The sequence below is a fragment of the Mustela nigripes genome, chromosome 3, assembly GCF_022355385.1.
Source record: "Mustela nigripes isolate SB6536 chromosome 3, MUSNIG.SB6536, whole genome shotgun sequence".
Classification (NCBI taxonomy): Eukaryota; Metazoa; Chordata; class Mammalia; order Carnivora; family Mustelidae; genus Mustela; species Mustela nigripes.
In genome coordinates this window covers 183,794,773-183,815,771 of record NC_081559.1, presented here as the reverse complement: position 1 = coordinate 183,815,771, position 20,999 = coordinate 183,794,773, and the positions used below count along the sequence as shown (strand labels likewise).

General features: G+C 44.6%; 1 long non-coding RNA gene across 1 annotated transcript in view; it reads right to left on the bottom strand.

Annotated features, from left to right (window-relative positions):
• The window catches only part of LOC132013274 (uncharacterized), a 46,061-nt gene that overhangs the window by 13,181 nt on the left and 11,881 nt on the right, over positions 1 to 20,999 (bottom strand). The window contains exon 2 of the long non-coding RNA XR_009402952.1: positions 15,478 to 15,606. This is a non-coding gene — a long non-coding RNA (uncharacterized LOC132013274). The remainder of the gene's footprint in view (positions 1 to 15,477; positions 15,607 to 20,999) is intronic.

The window sequence follows — 20,999 nt, the reverse complement described above, 5'->3', positions numbered from 1 at the left end:
TATATATATATATATATATATATATATATATATATGGTCTCTGCACTCATTCCTAACATAGACATCCTATAACCTGTGTAATATCCTGAGTGATGCAGGTGATGGGAGAGTCTTAGACAAGAGGTCCTATATCCCTTGGAGGTTCCTGGGCTACAAAAGCCTTTTTTGTTCTAATGAGATGACTCTTGGTGAGCTTCTGCATGGCTATAGGATAGGGGCTTGTCACAAGAAAGACCAAGCCTTGAAAAGAAGTTTGGAACTTTCAGTGCCACTTTGGTTCCAACCTCTGAGGAGGGGAGGGAGTTAGAGAACGAGTTAAGGATGGATCATGTCAAGTGGGGAAGCCTCCATAAAAACCCTGAGCCACAGAGAGCTGCAGGGTTGATGAATGTATCTGGGTGCCAGGAGGGAGACATACCCACACACCACTGGGACAGAAACCCTGCTCTCAGGACCCTTCCAGACCTTGCCCCATGAACCTCTTCAGCTGGCTGTTCCTTCAGACCCTTGTAATAAAGCAGTCCACGCAAGTGAAAGTGAAGGACCCTCTCTGAGTCCTTCGGGCTATTTTAGCAAAGTAACCAACCAGAGGAAGGGGCTGTGGGAACCCCCGGTTATACCCAGGTGGTCAAGCATACAGATGACAATCTAGACTGTGCCTGGCATCTGAAGTGGGGGCAGCCCTGTGGGATTGAGCCCATGACCTTGACAGCGGGGTCAGTGTCAACCCCAGGGGGATGGCTTCAGACTGCACTAAATGGTACGGGGCCCAACTGGTGTGCACTGGTGGAGAACTGGTTGTTGGTATGAGGAAAGATCCCACACCTTTGGAGTCTGAAGCACTGTGAGTAGAAAAACGGTTTTCTTTGAGCACCTTTATTCTCATTTGTGCTATTTCTTTACATTCTGTGTAATATGTTATTTGCTTTGGGAGACCTATCAATTAAAAAAAAAAAAAAGAAGTGAGAGGAGGACTCATTCTCTCCAAGAGTGAGGGTATCAGGATGGCCAAGAGGAGGCTAACTGAGTTGGGAACAGAGCATAGAGGAGGACCCAGCCCCACCTCTAATTCCTATTTCCAGGGTGACGTTCTGACCACAAAGGGCTGGCGTTCTTCCTACGCCTAATAACGTCAATCTCTGTGCTGAGTGGACGTTATTGTATGATTCTAGCTCTCTAGTTGGGTCTGGCAAGGTCAGTTAATGCCCATCCGGAGGTCCATGAGGTCACAGATGGGTTGTAAGGAAAGAGCCTGAGTGCTTGGCTCACTGGCTTGGCACTGATGATACAGAGTCGGTGGAGTCAGGGGAACCGGGAAGGAAAAAATACAGAAAGCTTGTCAGTTCTCCCTCAGCCTCTCAGCTTCCTCGGCTGACTCATTCAGAGGACAAAAACACAGGAAAAAAAATACAGAATACCTGTGCCTTCCTATGAAGTGGTCTTTAGGGCAGTCTGCAGTGTCTCTGACTAAGTTGTGACACGAGACCCAGCTGGAAGACCAGCCCTTTTTGTTATTTCGTAACATTTCTCAAAACCAGTCTTTCGATCCAGATTTTAAAATGTTAATCTAGACATTCAGGAGTTCCTTAACAGTGTCATTAAAGTCTTACATTTAAATAAAACAAATTTAAGTAAAATGAAAAATTTAAATTTAATAAAGCATCATAGCAGTTCCTCAAAAAAATAATAAAATAAATAAATAAACATAGACTTAACCTATAATTCTGGGATTCCACTTCTGGACATTTACCCCAAAGATCTGAAAGCAGGGACCAAACAGATATTTGCACACCCATTTTCAAAGCAGCCTTACGCACAGTAGCCGAAACGTGGAGCAACCCAGCATCCGTCAATGTAGGAACAGATAAACGAGGTGCTACGTATGTACAATAGAATATTTTTCCGTTTTTGAAAAGGAAGGAAATGTCATGTGTTACAGCATGAATGAACTTCGAAGGCGTCACACACAGTGAAAATAAGCCAGCCACCGAAGGACATATACTGTATGATTCCACTTACATTAGGCTCCTCCAGGAGTCAAATTTGGAGGCAGAAAGTGGAAGAGTGGTTGCAGGGACTGGGGGCAGTGGGGAGTGGGGAGCAAGTGTTTACTGGGGGCAGAGTTTCAGCTTGGGAAGATGGACAAGTTCCAGAAACGGACAATGGTGATGATTACACATTATGAAAGAACTAGTGCCGCTAAAGTGTATACTCCCAAGTGCTCAGAATGGTAAATGTGGTGGTATGCATATTTTTACAGCACAATAAACAAAACAAGATCAGTGCCAGGCAGCACGCTGAGATGTACACACGTACATGGTATTCAACACACAGGAAAATTCCGAGCACGACACCCACATGTTCTTTGGCCTTTAACTCCACTCTGACATTGTCCAGTAAGGACTCTCTTATCGAGAACACAGTAAACAGGATGCCCATTGTGGCGGGAACTAAATTTCTGGGGAAGGATCCTGGATTTAATCCTTTTAGGAAAAATCATCTAACTCTGATTTATTGTTAGTATCTCAATGATGGGAGTTATTTTAAAGAGACACCGCTTTTCCTAGCTGCCACCTGGAGGAAAAAGTGGCTCAGACCTCAGGAATGGTCACTTGTGAGCACACCGGAGACACAGCCCCTTCCTGCCAGTGTGCACAACAGTTCCCATAGCACATTGTTTCAGGGATATCCTTATCTTTTTATGGAAAGCACAAGAGAGAAACAAGGGCCCCTTCTCACCAAGATTGTAGAGAGGGTAAACATGAAATCAGTGTATGTGAAAGTGCTCAGCAACAGCCCAGCCCACAGTGGATATGCAAGGAACATTCTAGAACGTAGGCTATGATTACTACTCTACTCCACCTACTGTCAGATCCATTCAAAAGTGATAACTGAGCATCAGTTATGTGCCTGGCTCCTTTCAGGTCACAGATGATAAAAACAGTGAAGAAGTTCAAGTGTCCCCTTTCAGAGTGCTGATATTTTAGTAGAGGGATAGAGAATACAGAAAGAAAAACACACTGCCAGTGGAGGTAATGGAGACGAGGAAAGATGAGGAAGCAAGGGAAGAAGAAAAGGGGGGGGAGGGGACAGTGCTCTTTTATCTGAGAAGACCTGGGTAGACATTTGTAATCAGAGACCTGCAGGGCAGGTGGGGAGTTTTGCATTTGAGATGAGTGAAGGGTGGTCTGGGGAAGGCAAGCAGCAAGCAGAACTCCTTGCGGTGGGGGAAATGCTTAGAAATTTCCTGAAATTGCACAAAAGCCGGAGTAGCTAGAAGAGAGTAGGAAGGGCGTGGAAGTATTGGAACATGAGGTGAGAAAAGTGTGTGGACTTGTGCATGTGCTCACGTGTGTGTGCACATCTGGAGGACAGTGTGCCAATTACGCAGAGTGTGGCTAGGAAGCCCTTTCTGCAAAAGGCCAACAGCAAATATTTTAGATCTGGGGGCCGTAGGGCTCTGTCGCAGGCATTCAGTTCTGCTTTTGCGGCGTGACAGCAGCCACAGACAAAGGGTAAACAAAGGAGCAATAACAAGAAAACAAAACAGGTAGTCTTGAGGGTCCTGGTGAGGTCTTTGGCCTTCCCTCAGTAAGAGAGAAAATCACCGGGGGGTTTCTAAATAAATGAGTAACAAATTGTGACTTCGTGACTCACGATGATCACTCTGGAAACCAGGTGAATCCTGAGGAGACTCTTATAATAGTGAGGTGGGACATGGGGGTGGTCTGTATTCAGATCAGGAAGGAGAATGTGTTCTGACAGTAGAGCAGGAGCAAGTTGCCGACAGATTGGATTAGGGATATGAGAGACAGGAGCGGGAGGTGACAGTCGGCTCTGTAACCTGGACAGGGGGCAGAAGGAACTTCCGGTTACTGGATCCTGAAGGACTGTAGGATGAGGAACTTTGCAGGGGAGTCGGGAGTACACGTTTTCTCACAAGTGCAGGTGGAGATGCCAAGTGGACCAGTGGCTGGTCATTGCCAGCAAAGTGGAGTGCCCTGGATTCATCAGTGGGGAAGTCACTGGGCTGTGGATGGCATTACAGGCAATCCGGCTGGATGGAACCATGCCAGAGGGAAGATGAGAGAGATTTACCACATGGGGTGTGCGGTGTAACCTGAACTACAGGACCTCCATGAAGGTGAAAGCTCAGGAGCAGGTTAGCCTCAGGTAAATCAGGCTCTGGCCATGTGCTTTCTTAAGCGAATGAGTTCATCTCCCTAGCCCTCACTCTACCCCATTGTACTCGGTGCATAAAATTGTGAGGATTATAATACCCAGCACCTAGCAAGCTCTCAGAAAACCATGCCATTCTCCTGTTTAAAACCTGCAATGACCTCTATTCCTTCTTGAAATAAAATCCACAACCCCTTGGAGGCCTGGCCTCCAAGTTGCTGACTGTTCTTGGTCTCTGTTGGCCTTTTTGGCTTCTGCTGCCCCAGGCTCCCTCTGGTTCTAGGCTCCTCACACCTGATCTCCGTTCTGTCCCACAGCTGTATCAAGACATTTGCTCCAAATTACTTTTCACTTTTCTTTTCTCCTAGTTCTTTCTAGCTCCTCCTTTAAACCGCCGCTGAAATGTCACTTCCTTGACCAGCGGTTCCCTGGACAAGCTGACAGCATCACAGCATTTAGCAATTTCCTACAGGCACACCTGCACTCAGGTGAAAATGGGATTAATTTGCATCGCCACCGGCAGGTGTTCCGGAGAGGTCTGGTCTACTCACGATCAGATGAAGGGCAAGGAAACCAGTGTTTCTGAAGTGTCTATTTGATTTCAAGGACTATGCTATGCACTGTCTGTACAGGTCTATCAATTAAACTTCCAAAGCACATTGAGGTCAATGTTATTATCTTTCTTTGAGAGATGAAGAAGTAACGATCAAAGATGTGAAGCTAGCAGGTGATGAAGCTGTGTTTTAAACCCAAGTCCATGCCCTCCCTGACCTGCCCTCCCTCCTCCATACCACACAGCACTGAAAGATAGGTCCTATTTATGCAAACCTCGTAGCCAGCTTTCTGGGAACAAGAGCTATGATTATTTGTCGGTAATTATACATTGCTATCACATCGCCTATAAAACGTAATTATAAAGACAGTGGGGGAAAGCCCCATTCCACTCTGCGTCTCTTTTCTCGGTGCCTTTATGGAGCGAGGCCCTTTGGGCTAAATTCTCTTTCATGATCCTGTAGGTGGATCCACACTGAAGCTGGTGCTAACACATGACCGCCCCTGACAACCATCAGAGGAAGGCGCCACCCTTTGGCCTCTGGGAGGAAACGAGCATTTTGTAATGTACAGAACTGCCAAATCACTACGCTGTGTGCCTGAAACTAACACAATATTGTATGTTGACTATGCCTCAGTTACAAATAAAAATGTTTTAAAAAGAAGTAATCAAAACAAAACAAAACGTGTCACACTTTGGTGACAGGTGTTAAAAGAAAATTGGTGCATAAAAACAAAAACAGAAAGGAAAGAGACCCTGTGCCATTTCCACTGGTTTTGCATTGCAAAGCAGAAAAGGGGATAAGACCTAGAGTCAATATACCCTAAATCTGAACCCTTATTTTGTCATTATCTCACACATAAGTAAAGGAAAGAAAGGCCCTATTTCCCCAGGAAAGCCGATGTCTTCCTCTCTCTGAGTCTTACTTTAATCAAAATACCAAATTCACAAAGTGGTTATGAAGCCAAACTAAGAACAGGAATTTAAAGGACTCCTGCTCGGACCTGTTCCTCTTGTTAAACCTGCAGCACAGGGTGCAAAACGGATGTTCTGGTGGGCAAGGCATAATTTCCACAGTCCTCAAGCTACTTCATTTATAAATGGTGGGACTGATGCTTCATCAGTGCCCCCGTGAGCCAGGGATCCACAGTAGACAACCACCACCGGAGATTTCCTTCTGCATTGAAAATGTATGCCTCTGTGAGGGAAAGTGCTTATTTTAATCTAAGGCCTATAGCAGGCATTTGCCATTTTCTCAACATCCAAAGGGGTCAAAATTGTTTGTGATGCTATTAGCCATTTTCTCTATTTCGATTTATTTATGTGTATCATTTGTCTTTGTTGAAATAGTGGGGTCCTGCGGGCTGGTTGATTTCTTCCCCCCACTGTGCCTGTAATTCAGATAAACACCACTAGGTGGAGAAGGCTCAGATCATGGTAAATTCACCCAAGTGTGTCTCTAGTTCATTTTGTTTGGAATTTACTTCACGAATAACAAATCATAAAAAAAAAAATAAAATAAAATAAAAAAAAAAAGAAAAGAAAAGAAAAAGAAAAAAGGAAAAAGAAAAGAAAAAGTACTTATTAGGACAAGTTGATCCCAGTCTCAATAAATTTCCATTTTCCAAACTTCCAGAAGAGTAAACCTGCTTCATTCTCTTTATTCTGTCTAGAAAATAGTCCCTTTAGAGTTTAGAACAGTTATCACCCCTTTGATATACATCCCTAATGATATACATCAATTGGTTCAGTCACCTTACATATCCCAAGGATTATGTGTTGAGGTCAACCCATGATAACCAGACATATGAAGAAAGTGTAAACTTGACGATGTTACTAATATTATTAACTAATATCAAGTATCAGAAAATCCTTGGTAAACGGTATTTCCCAATAATTGCAGCACATGCTATGAGTCAGGTACTTCTGGCTGCTTAATTCCTTAATTCAATGAGTATTTGTTGAATTCCTAGTATATATCAAGCAACGTGCATAATGGGATAAAAAATAAGAGCCATGGCATCGAATTCATGTCTCCAGCAGGGATTCATTCATTAAATATGTAAATAATAAATAATTATGAGTGAATTCAGTGCCATGAAAGAAAAGCTACAGAAAGCTACAGCAGAGATTAATGAGGAAGGGACCACTTACAGTGAGTGACAGGAAGACTATTTCTGAGGATCTAACATCCAAGCTAGAACTCAACAACGAGGAGGCAAATACTCGTGTTCTCCATGAAGAGAACATTTCAGGCAGAAACAAACACACATGTAAGATCCATGAGGCAGAGAAGAGCTTCTCGTGTTTTAGAGACTTAATAATATCTGCAGGGATGGGGTGCCTGGGTGGCTCAGTCAGTTAAGCATCTGACTCTTAGTTTGAGATCAGGTCATGATCTCAGGATTATGGGATTGAGCCCTGGATCAGGCTCTGTGCTCATTGTGGAATCTGCTTCAGATTCTCAGATTCTCTTTTCCTCTCCCTCCTGCTCATCCTCTCTCTCTCTCTTAAATAAATAACTTAAAAATATATATATCTGCACGTCCTGAAAGGAGAAAAGAAGTCATAGAAAAGTGCAAGACATGCTTGGAAAAGTAGGCAGAGGCCGTTTCACAAAAGGATTTAATCCCGTAATAAGGAGCTTATTGCAAACACAATAGGAAGCTCCTGAATGCTTTTCAGCAGAGGAGTGAAATGATAGGTTTTAAAACAAATGCTCAATACTGTTGCAGAGACACTATATGGATCTGGTTTCAATGAGTGTAGGAGACCAATGAGGAGTATGTTTTTTGTTTTCTTTTATGTTCTTTAATGACTTATCGTTCAGGCTTCACCAGGAAACAGAAAGCTCTTTCAGACAAGGATTGTTTGGGAGCTCGATACAGGATAAAGGTGGAAATAAGGTATAGGGAAGCCAGTAGTGGGCATTGTAGTTCCCCAGGGACAAGGAACAGAGGAGTGCCACTACTATACCAGAAGACACAAAGGCATGAATGGAGAGAAGGGTAACCAGTTCATGGAGACAGAGGGTTGCCTCCTGACTGGAAATGAGACTTTGTGCTAAAGATCCCTGCAAGCCTGTGGCCATCCTGAAAGGAGGGAGTCCATGGAACACATACCCCAACTTCACTCACTCTTTTCCTCCAATTTTCTGCTATTACTGCCCATGAACTGGATCCAGCCAGAAGCCCAAGAGCAAGGGATCTTACTGACGTAGCTTATGCAGACCAGTCTGTTGAGGAATAAAGAAGGATGGAGAATGGATCTGGAAGGAAAAATGGCAAATACGTCCCCCAGGTAATAGTGGAGATAAAGGTGAGTGGAAGAATTCAAAATATAGTTGGATATAGAATTCCCACGAGATGCATATGTATTTTATAAGGAAAGTAGGGGCGAGGCGTTAACTTTGTTCCTTGGGCTTCTATCTGGAGTCACAGGGTTGTTATGGTGCTAGTTACTGAGATGGGGTAGGTTGGGGATACAATGGATTCTTAAGGAGCTCAAGATTCACAGGCATGTTGAGTGTAAGGTGTTCGGGAGGCATCTCAGCGGAGCTGTCACATAGGCAGGTGGACGAACGAGACTATATCTCACAAGATGTGCCTAATCTGGAGAGATCAGAGTCGTCAACATATACGTGGTGTTTAATGAGATGATAATGGCTATTATCCAGAGAGAGATTATAAAGGGAAGAGAGAAGAAAACCTATCTTCAAGTTCTGACATCAGAGTGAGGAGGAGAAACCAGCACAGAAGACTGAGCAGGTGCAGCCGGAGGGGTAGTATGAAAACAAGAACAAAAGCAGGAATGTGTGAGATCACAGACCGGAAAAGAAGAGTGTGTTTCAGGGAAGGAGGTGGGTCACTTGTAATGAATATATGACTGAAACGGTAGCAGCGCGACACCAGTTCAGTAAGTGGAGAAGTCAGAAGCCAGATTTGAGAAGATTGGTCATAATAAACCTGTAATACACATTTCATTATGTTTTTTTTTCTTTTACTTTAATATATGAAAAAAATAATACTGAGGTAAGTAGATCTTTAAGTTATTAAATATTTTAAAACAGGTGCTCTCTTAAACCCATGCTCTCTCCATTTTGCTGAGTAATGCTACAACTCCGTGACTCAACGCTGCACAAGGAGAAGTCTGGAAGGAGCCGTCAAGTTGTCATCCCCCCCCCCCCCCCCCAGGTTCATGCCACATCTGACCTTCTCTCAGCTCTGGCTCCTGAAGGCAAAGGATGAAAAAGGCTTCCATTCCAAGGAGGGAAAAAATAACAAGAAATAAATGGCAAGATATTAATCTTGAGATCATTTCCAGAGAGGTGTTAAGTGCCCCCATTGGCATTAACAGCAATGAGCCTCAAATATCACTTGTACAGCGAGCTGCTTAGCTCAGCAGATAACAAGTCACAGCAGGCCTTCTTGGGTTGCAAATGTAGTCACTCTGTTTGCCAATTAACTCTTTCCCACATTGCTTTTTATGTAACCAGCCAGGGAGCTTTGCTGAAACAGCACGGTCTGCTAGAAAATAGCACTGGCTTGGAGTTGGAAGAGATGAGGTGATACAAACAGTAGGTAGTAGACATTAATAATAATAGTAGTAGAACAGTCACAAGTAAGCCAGAGCCCTTGGAGGATCCCAATTTTCTGAAATGAATTCCCATGTTTGCTGAACTTCATAACAGACAATGTCATAGGCAAGACATTGTTCTTTCATCCCAAGAAATTTCAATTTGTCTCAGTTGTTCTGAGCATGCTAGATAAAATATCCTGTGGTCTTTCCAAGCACACTGCCAATTGTCCTTAAATCATTTGTGATGCCAAAGACTAGATCTCTCCAGGAGCAGGTGGTTTTGTGTCCTAGAGAGAGGCTATCTCATCTGTTAGAATCATGACTTCCAGCAAGGAAGTCTTCTGGATGGCCATAGCTTGCTTTACCTTCTAGCAACATTTAACATGGCTGACCATCTTACTTCCTATAAAACGCATTTTCCTTTGTCTTTCTGATACCACAATTTCCTGGTGGTCCTCCTACTCCAGTGATTACTCTCTCGTGCTCACTTGTGTTGGCTCTTTCTCTTTCTTCAACCTACAAATATTGAAGTATCCCGGAACTTGCCTAAGTTTCCTTAACTTCTCCATCTATCCTCTCCCCACAGCGGGCACCGATCAGATTTACCATCCAGCACAGGATCACCTTGAGAGAGCTAAAATTCCAACCCAGGCAATAAGTACTACAGGACCACAGGTGTATTTCTAGGTGACCACGTCCTACCTGGCAAAGATTCTGAAATCTTTCTCTATACACTCAGGATGCACATACTCAGTAATCAACTTAACACTTCTACTTGGATTTAAATAAGCACCTCAATTGTAACATAGGCAAAATAGAATTCTTGAATTTATTCCTGGATACCTGTTCCTTCTTAATCTTCCCCATCCTAGTAAATGGCCCATCTTTCATCAACCATTCGTAAAGCCAGACATTCCCTATGATTTTTCATCCCTTTCCCAATATCTAATTCATTAGCAAGTCCTGTTGACTCCACCACCATCTTGGTTAAAGCCATTACCCCCTCTTGGCCAGATACTGCAATAACATCTTATCTGGTTTCCCTTCTTTGATTATTGTCTTTCTATGAATTATTCCCCATCCTTTGAATACAGTATATGCTCTTTGATGCACAAGACTGCCCACATTATGGTCCTCTCCCACCTCACTAATCCCACTTCCCTCACCCTCCCATCTCATCCAACCTGCTCTAGTCTCTCCAGCCTTCTCAGGCTTGGCAGTGGCCCTTCTACACCCTGCAAGCTCTGATCCTCAATAGCTTGCTTCTCCTTGATATCCAGAGCTCTGCTTAAATGATAACTTTCTCAACTGGGGTTCCTCATCAGAACCATAGAATCCAGCAACTGATTTTCACTTTGTCCCCCAGACTTTCTCAAGAACTGCATATTACCAGTACCATTCTTGAGTCCTAGAAGAGAAGTGAGTTACTTCCATCCAAAGTACGCCTTAGGGCAGTTGGACTTAATTCTTTAAGGGAATCCCTATTGAAAAAAGCCAACGCGTGCCCCCTTATCACTTGTGTCTTCAACAAGTGGTGATCACTAAGTGGTATCTTTCCTCATTTGCTTCTTGTTTATCCCCTGTCTTTTCTACCTGACTGTAAACCCCTTAGAGTAAAGACTATGCCCTTTTCCTTGCTGATACCTACATGCATTTGGCATTTGCTGGAGGTAAGAGCAGAAGTACAATGAACTAAGGGAGAACCTAGGAGTGTGAGGATTTCTCTTGAGTTCTTTCGAAAGTTGGCCTTTCCTCCAATTTCTACCTCTTTTTTTAATATTATGCCATGCTATGTATTTCCTTGATATTCCTCACCAAACTTTTATAATTATTTCATTATTATGTGGGCTTCCCGTCTCTCTCCACTTCTTAAAATGTGAACTCCACATAAGAGACCTTATCTGACGATCCTCTGTATCCCCAATGTCTTACTTAATGCCTAGCATACAGCAGTTTTATTGTCTAAATACATAAAAAAAGAGGGCAAATCTCTGCATAAAGAGACCTGGGTCCAGGATGAGCTTAGATCAATCTTTTGTAGACCTTTGAGCTCGTTATTAAGCCTGTTCATGTGTCAGATTTCCCCATCTGTAAAACAAATACCCATTAAAACCCACCTTATATAGCATAAGGGATAAATCATTTTACTTAAAACTGTTATGGGCTGCCTTCGTTAGAGTTCCCAGAAACAGCCCCTGAAACAAGGATACCAGTGCAGCTGATTTATTTGACAAGGAAGGAGGCACTGGTGGAAGCACAGGGAAAGAGAAGACACCCATCAGTGTGGGCAACCGAGCTTAGTCCCACCGAGCAAACCAGGATACAATGCAGAGCATGTGCCTCGGGTTGATCCCACTGAAGGGGAGGGGAGCTGGGATACTTATACACCTGTCAATCTTTGTTAGAGAGCTGTTCTTCCAGAACATTCATCTCCTAATGCTCCAGGTGCCATGAGAATGGCAAATTTATCTGTAAAAGAAAGCTCTCAGGCAGAGAAATACAGGAGCTGCAGCGGGGAGTGGGTCCAGTGTCACTGCAATCATAGGGTGATGGGACACAGAGAGGTGCAGAGAGACGTTTCTAAGAGCATCTGCTCCCAGTGACCACGGTTCATCAGCAATGGCCCAGCATCGACCGTAGTAACCTACATTTAGCAGATACTTGTTTTTGTTCATGGAGCCGCTGAAATGTGCAAACTATGGATAATTGCACATTATTAAAGGAAAAAGATGCCAAATTTTAACCCTCTATTTAAAAACAAATCTATGATCCCAGAGAGTTAAGGACTACTGGTTTATGGTCATCATGGAGATGACCTGAGGCTTGTCCCTTTTCTTTTCATTCACTTGCAAATATTTTTCAGTCATCATAGAGTAAGCATGAAAGCTGCACTCATTGATAACTTCACAGTGATCTTGAGGGGGCTGAACGTTCTCCTCATCTGCAAGGGGGAAGATTTGAGCCAACTCCCGCAGTTTTCCAAGGGGAAGAGGGGCCGCTCCGGCACACGTCTTGTCCACAATGAAGACAATTATGTCTACATCACAAGGCTGCTGGAAGAATTTAGTGGCATCATATATGTAACAGAGTTAAGTATCTAACATAAGTCCTGGCACCATAGCTCCTAGAGGGCAAATGCAAAGACCGCTCTTTTTATTCTTCATTTGGGCACCTAGGATCATTGGACACATAAAAATGTGCTAGGGTGACATTTTAAATAGAGGGGAAAATGAGTGATGGCATGAGCAGGCATCTGGACCACAGTGATTTCCGGCCTCTTGGATATTTCCAGAGAGACCATTTAGAGCAATGACACACAGAGAGTGCATTTACTGACTTCAGCATGCTGGTGTCATTGGGATTGGACTCTCTGAGAGCTTATGTAACCCTGTGAGAATAGAGACAGCTGCACGATCAGAATAAGGAGGTTCTTCAGATGCATTTCCAAATATATTCTTGAGGTGGGAGGCTAGTCTCCTAGAAATGGGTCTCCTGACATTTGCTTACAGGATGCCCAGTCAACTTGCTCAGTTGAATAGATTTCAACCTTAGGTACATTGTTTAAAAAAAAAAAAAAATGGCGTGTTTGGTACGTTCCTGGACTGTAGGCATGTTGGGCAAAGAGCCACCTAGAGAAAGTAAATTAAATCATAGTTTCATAGATCTCTGGGCTAGCAGTATTTGCAAAGAATCGCTTAGAAATATTGCCATAGCCTGGAAGAGCATCAGTTTCAGTTACCAGAAGGCCTGGGAGCAAATTGTGGCCTTACACTGATTACATGGGCAGCATTAGACCCAACTGCCCTAAGCCTCCTGGTTTCACCCAGGAAGCCAATCCAGGTTTCGAAGGCTGGCATGGTGCGCGCATGCGCACATGTGTGGGCAGGCGCAGGTGGCTGTTCGAAGCATCCAGCCCAGCCCTTACTTTGAGATTTCACAGATAAGTCCAGTGAGGATAGGAGGGGTTAAGCTAATTGTCTCGCTTGTGTTTGTAAGTAAGCAAATAGAGCAGAGGTCGGCTACTGCCTACAGGCTAAATCCGTCCACCCGCCTGTTTTTGTAAATGATGTTTTATTGGATGTCAGCCACGCCCATTCACTTCTGTCAGTGTCTAAGGCTGCTTTTATGTTACAACCAGAGCTGAGTAGTTGTGACAGAGACCAGATGGGCCACAAGCCTAAAATATTTACTGTCAGACCCTTTCCAGAAAATGTTTGTTGGCCTCGGAAACGGAAGGTAAGGGACATTCTGTGAGCTCTTTAATGACTCCATCCTCAAAACTAAGAACTCTTCTTTCCCACTATGACGGGAAATAGTAACAGAGGTGACCTTGAAGGAGTCTCAGGCTTTACTCCCTCTTCCTCCCCATTCTTCCTTCTCCCCATCTGTGTCCATCCCCTTATCGGACAGTTTTCTCTTTTCCATGTAGGGGGCTGGTAAACAGATCCGGACTGAGTTGTTCAAACCAGAGTATCCGATCTCCCTGCAATGGTTACAGTGCGAATGACCTGGGCAGGGTACAACAGCCTGTCTCCTTGGAGCATCAATTTATAGAAAATTATGCAAAATCTTATCTTTTTATTAAAAAAAAAAAAATCAGGAGTTTTTAAAGAGGCAGCATGAACGGCACCAGATTTTCTAGTTCTGCTCTCGGCCCTCTGGTATTCTCCCCTGGAGGAACAGGCATAGCCTCCTGTCAAGATTTGTAGAAGAGACATTTGGCAAGTACATTTCAGAGCCAGGTAGGCTTGTGTGTGCCTGGTCATTCCGCTTCTAACCGGCCATATGTCCCACCTGCTCTGCGACACTCACTGCTTCCCCCGCTGCCTCGGGGGCTGAAATTTCTGGATGCCCAAGCCCCACCTTCAGACCAACAAAGACGGAAGGGAGAGTATAGGCTCCCACTGGCCCTTTAAGTCACTCCAGGTGAATTTAAGAAAACACTGATGTGCATGGAAATGTTAGCACGGTGCTGACTCAGAACTGGCCACCCATAAGTGGTAGTTTAGGTGGTTGCGGGCCAGTAGCCCTCACCTAAAACCGCCATTCTCCTGCAAGCTGCAGCTTACCCTGGTGTGGCAGAGAGCCGGAGGTGAACATGTCACCCCACCCACCTAATATATTTGCATCGCAGAGCCTAATGGTGCCTTTAAATCACAGCTTGGAGACAGTTTCTGACTCCACCTGATGCCAGCCTTGGGTGGAAGGTGATTGCTATCGTCAGTCTATCTGGGGTTGGACACTACTGCTCATTAACACACAGGAACACTTTCTGCCCTTTGGGGGGGGGCCCTGATAACCTATGAGATGCTCTGATAACACTCCAGAGCTCATCAAATGTACCCCTTGCTCCCCCTGCTTGCTATGGAAATGGAGCAAGTGTCCGTGTGTACATGTGTGTGCACCTGTGTCTGTGTGCATGCGTGTGTTAATCGAAGCCATCCTGATGTTGGAGTGAGAGATCAGAGGTCTGGCTTCTATCCCATCTCGTCCTAGCTTGGGTTCCCAAATGAAGAGCCTGAGTCAGAGTTTGCAGTGAGGTAGTTTATCTGGGAGGGGACCCCAGGGAACATGAGGGAAGCACCAGTGAGTGAAACCAGAACATGAATGCAAAAATACGCTATCAGTTTGGTCAGCACTGGAAGTGATTGTGGCTTAGTCTCTCCCCCACTTGAACTACATCTCTGAGCCATCGACTTGGCCAGAAGGGATGAAAAATGGATGATTTCTCCAACGGTTCCATCCTCCCTTTGGTCAGGAGTGCTCCCTCAAGTGTGAACCTCTCCTATAGCCCTTTAAAGCTGAGCAAGATCTACAGTGAGTCAGAGAAACTCCAAGCCAAAGGACTACCCCCCCCCCATAAAAGCCATAGAAACTGCATGGAACTGTGTGCACAGAATATGGGGCTGGAAGGAGGGGAAGCGGTATAAAAAGGGGCCTGATATACAGCTTGCCCGCTTAGTGCCATCCACAGATGATGCAAGCCTCAGCTAGGTACGGTAGGAGTCAGTACTGTATGCACGTGGATATGCGTGACCTCATTCAGGTCTCGCCAAGCCCCAGGAGGCTGGCATCTTTCTATTCAACTTACAGTGGAGAAAGCCGGACCTCAGAGACATCAGGTGACCTAAAGGATCCAAACAGGCTCTCAGACCTGGGCTACCCACCTCAGAGTCCTTGCTCGTCATCATTGAGCTGGGGAGATGGGGATTCTGGACACACATCATTGTCATCTTCCAGATTCTTGGGGTCCTTTACTGTAAGATCATGTCAGTGACCTCTGCCTCGTTTCTGGGCTGTAATGCAGACAAAATGACAAATGTGTGTAAACTACAAAGACACATATGAGGACTTTTTTAATTTATTTTTATTCAAAAGGCAAGAAACAGACAAACATCATAGCACAGTCCCAGTAGCAGAGGCTGGGGCGAACAGGCTTCAAAGCCACATCCAGGACGGGTGGCCCTGCTTGAACAGGCAGGAGGCTGCCTCAAATGGGAGCTGAAGCAGGTTCTTCCTGGTTTGGGGACAACCTTTCTCCAGGGTTCAAAGAAACAGCTCAGTAACTGGGGGCAGAAGGACAGTTGCTGGGTGTGCCTCTGGTTGTCCCAGGGAAACAGAAGCTAAGAACCCCAATTCTTCTCATAGGATGCGAAGCATCTTTGCAACTGAAAGAGCAAACCGCCCGGAGCAATTACGTTTTTATTATTATTCCCTAGATGCTGTGTCACAAATCACACTTTCCATCCTGGGGCATGTTGGTGCAGAACTGGCGATTGCCGTTCCCATCATTCCACCCGCTGACGGCTCCAGCCTGGCCCTGGGAGCAGCAAGCCGGTGGCTCATTAACTGCAGTGCCTGCACACAGATTGCAAACCCAGTCGAGCAGATGCTGTGTGTTTAAGGAGATTCTCCCCATTTGAAAACGACTACAAAGTCCTTTTGCCTCTCAAACTCCTTCTGGGATTTTTCTCGAAAGAAAACCCGTGAAATCCTTGATGATTTTCCTGTCGACCTTCACTACAGCTCAGCTGAGAGTGCTGATGCTGGGTGTAGCTTTGACTCGGAAGGCACAAACACAAACACACCCAGGCGCCCCGGGCTTTAACATATGGGGAATTAATGTGCCAGACTCTGGAGCGCCCGGAGCGTCGCAAGGCTCATGCCGCCATCATGTGGCTGGAGGAGGAACTGCACCGGGGATGGAATCTGCCAAATTTGATAGGATTTGGGTTCCTTTCCTGCCTTTCTTTCCTTCCTCCCTCCCCTACTTTCCTTTCCTCCATTCTTCCTCCTGTCTCTTCCTTCTTTCCTTCCTTCTTTCTTACACTGTGACAAATACTGGGATACAAAAATGCATCTGACGCAGCTCCTGCTTTCAAGCAGCCGAGTAAAAGAGAAGAGGAAAAGGCAAAGGGAAATTTTGACTTAAGTTCTGCTTAACTGCGCCCTTTCCTGGGCTCCTGGGACTTCCCGTGTATTAACACAAGTGCCAGGTGTAGTAGCCGTGTTATCGACAGAGAGTCATGGCAACCAGCATTCTGTGACTCCTGAGGAATGTCCTCCCTGACTGTATTGAGTCAATCAATCTGATTTTGATTCTGGAGTCCCAGGATCGAGTCCCGCATCAGGCTCCCAGCTCCATGGGGAGTCCGCTTCTCCCTCTGACCTTCTCCCCTCTCGTGCTCTCTCTCTCTCTCTCACTCTCTCTCTCAAATAAATAAATAAAAATCTTTAAAAAAAAAAAAAAATGAATGTAAGCGGTCGTTCCGCACCTTCTCGTAAAATGAGTTAGGTGAATCAGTATTAAAAATCACACCACTTAGATTTAAGAAGAGCTGATCCCCCGCAGAACAGAACATCGTAAACTGTAATCTGGGGGCACAGAAAAAGTTACGCTTTTGTTTAGTTATTGCTTTACACAACAACAACAACAAAAAAACTATTTTACCTCCATAAAAGGTCTTAAAATGTGTTCTTATCTATTGTTCTGTTAGATCGTTTGTGTTCTAATTCTTAGTTTGTAAAAGGTCTTTGTATCCTGGAGATATTCTTTTGTGTTTTATATGAGTTGCAAATACTTTCTTATAGTCAGTTATTTACCTTCTTTCTTTACGGAGTCTCTTAACAGTTTTTTTTTTTTTTTTTTTTGAAATTAGTAATATTAGTTTAAAACATAACCAAAGCTACTAGTTTTGTTCTGTTTTGTTTTTTTCTTTATAAACTCTCTCTGGGTTTCCTTGGCCTCTTCCACCTCAAAGAATGAAGATAGTCTTCAATATTAGTTTCTAACAATGATTTTGTTATTTTATTTTTATGTTTATAATTATGTGAATTTATTTTTATGCTCCTTTGAAGATAGGCTAACTTCATTGTCGTCCAAATGCAAAATCAACTGTCCCTGCACCGTTAAATAAATATATGTATTTTTTTCTGCATGGAGCTGAAATGGTACATTTAATCCTAGAATAAGTGCCTCTAGATAGATAGTTCCTACTGGTTTACCAATAATACTGTTTTTATCTGGTAGCACCAGCCACCCCTTACTATTTTTCTTTGGCAAAATATTCTTAGCCTTTTTTTTTTTTTTTTTTTTTTTTTTCTGAGAGAGAGCACTTGCATGGGGGAGGGGCAGAGGGAGAGAGAGAATCTCAAGCAGACTCCATGCTGAGCACGGTGCCAGACATAGGACTCAATCCCACGACCCTGAGATCATGACCTAAACTGAGATCAAGAGGCAGATGCTTAAAAGACTGAGCCACCCAGGAGCCCCAATTCTTAGCCATTCTTAAAGATGAACTTCTACATCCTAATCATATACGTTGCTTGAATTTGTACAGTAAACAAGCATTACTTTTGTTCATGAAAACAGGCTTCATTTCTGTATCTTTTGCAGAGCTTACATTGTGTCTTTGGATACCTGGCAGAAGCAAGCTGCCTTACAGCTTGGTTCCTACCCTGAGAACTGCCGCTCCTACCTCTCAGCCTGCCGGAGGGAATCTGACTGGCCAAGGTCTCTTCTACTGTTGCCCTGGCGAGGAGTCCCAGGTAGTAGAAACATGCTGCCGGGGGCCCGCCCCGACTAGTGAGCAGTGGTTGTTCTTAGTAAAAGGGGGGTGGCTGTAAGAGAAGCAAAAGCCCCAATGGTGCTTCCTATGTTCCTTCACCCTAAGTTCATTTAAAAAAGCACTCACTGACTGCTGCTTATATGGTAAGGCTTGCAACTAGGGAACAAACTCTGATTTTGTTACAGTCCTTGCATTCAAAGAACTCACGGTCTAGTGGGGATGGGCCAACAGGAGACAAAATAAGTGCCCCACTAGGAAAAATAGTCTAATGGAGACAGGTGTGCAGTGTCCAGGTAGCTTTAAGGCAGGAGCAATTCAATCCCCCCAGGTGACTCAAGAATGTGACTCAGGAGAAGTGTACATTGTGAGGGTTAAGTCACACACTGACCCTTCCTTCAGGGGACCCCATCCTTGCTCAGCTCAGTGGTAGGAAACTGCGTGACTAACCCTGTGTGTAGACACACTAGGGTGCGTGTGTGCACACGCCTGCACACCGGCCTGGCCCAGCACAGCAGCCCAGCGAGAAGCCACAGAGCCTGCCAGCTTGGGTTGAAGAGATTGGATTGAAGGATTTAGGAAGGAAGCAGCTCACACACATGTCATTCTTCTTCTCTGTCCTCAAGTGACAACACAGGCAAACACTTCATACAGCCTTTCCCAAAAGACAAAGTTCTCACTGTCCCAGGAAATGGGAGCTTACACCCTGAATAAAGACCCTGCTTCATACTCTGCCACCTTCTCCCGCCTCCCTCCTGACTCACAAATGCTGCTTGTTTGAAAGTTTATCTCCACTGGAAGTTTTCAGGAAGGGCCCTTGACATCGCCGTAGATCCTGTGTTATGCTTCAGCTGTTTCTTGATGTTTGTTCACACAGATGAAGTCATGAAGATCACAATCTAAGGCAAGATGATATTTTCTGCGGTAATTATTGTTATTGGAAATAGGAGACCAGAGCTTGAGAGAGGGAGAGGGATGGAAAGGATTAAGGCAGCCATGCAACTCCCCACGGGGTTAACCCCTGAGGGAAAAGAGACCCACAGAGGTGACATGACTTGGCCAAGTTCACGCAGCTGGTTCGCTCTGCACAGAGGCATCTAAGAAAACGGTTGGAGGGATGCTTCTCGTCCCATCAGCATTGGACTATATGGAGCTCTCCTTTTGAGAGAATACTTCACTTCTTTTGTCCCAAACATCAGGTCAGGGTTAGCTACATTTTTTTTTTTTTTTTTTAATGTGAACACTTGCAACTATGAAATTCCAGGCAGGAGTGTGGAATGCTGCCAAAACTGTAAAGAATATACATTCTTTTCTCTCAAAAAAGGCTTCAAACAAGGAAAGGCTCATTAGATGGGGAATACGCGTTCCCCATTCCACAGGTCTCCCTGAAAAAAAAATTGCCCCCCTGCCTATTACTCTCCATGGCGACCCCCTAACAACTGAATTGGAAAGTCCTGGACAAAACATGGGGTGTCCAGAGCTCATCTTTCTCTCCCCTTTGACATTCCATAACTGCTGGCTGAGGGAAGTTGTGTGCTCTACCATGAAGAATAACCATGTTCTCCTATACCAAAGAGAACTCAACTTTTCTAGCACATCAGTGGCCGGTGGGAAAGCCAGCCTAATTCTAGGAAACAACTTTAGAAAGCCCAATATTGCCTGAATCTCTATCATCATCTTTGTCAGTAAGAAAACTGGCATTCTGTTCTCTGTCCATCAACTCCCTTGTGTCTCTTATTGATTCACAGCTTGGACACGGAAAGGGGCCATGCTGTGCTTAGCCCCTCCCCCAAAGAATGTCACTGTGCATTAGCAGTGGATAATTTAAAGACAGAGAAGCTTCCTCATGGTTTCTGCAAATGTCAAGTGGGTCCACAATTTCATGTGAAATGTAAATGATTTTCTTCATCACACTTGAAAGAGGTTCCAGAACTCCATACTCTTTTTTTTCTCCACTTTGCTCTTTGGACAGAAGCAGAGCCAAATGTATCACTGCTGAGCACTTAGCTCAGCCTTCCAATCTGGCCACTCAGGACAACAATGCAGGAGCCAAGCAGAACCAGGAGGTCTGGGGAGCTCCTGGGCTTCTCCACCGAGCCTTGCATTGCTGCTTTCTCTGTCTTCCTTGAGGCTCACAGAATCTCAGGGGATTCTCAGAGGTCACGGCATGCAAACCACTTTGAGGAATGTGAAACCCTGCCCCAGTACTCCTGACAGCTGTGTGTCCAGGCTCGCCTTCCCACTGCCAGAGAGCCGGAGGTTCATAAAACCATAGGTAGCCCGTTCCGTCTTTCAGGGAATCCATCTGTAAGGAAGTTTGGTTGTTTTTCTCACGGCATTCTGAAAGTGGCCTTCCTGAACTCCATCTAATTCCACCATGACAGACTGTGGACTCCACGACACAGTCTGAGGGTTTTAGAGGTGAAGGGAGTGGGGGAATAAGTGAGCCTAGTAGGGGTATTAAGGAGGGCACGGATTGCATGGAGCACAGGGTGTTGACATAAACAATGAATCTTGGAACACTGCATCAGAAACTAATGATGTATTTTATGGTGACTAACATAACACAATAAAAAAATAATTAATTAAAGAAATGAATCAATTCCACTCTTTGTAAGGCAACG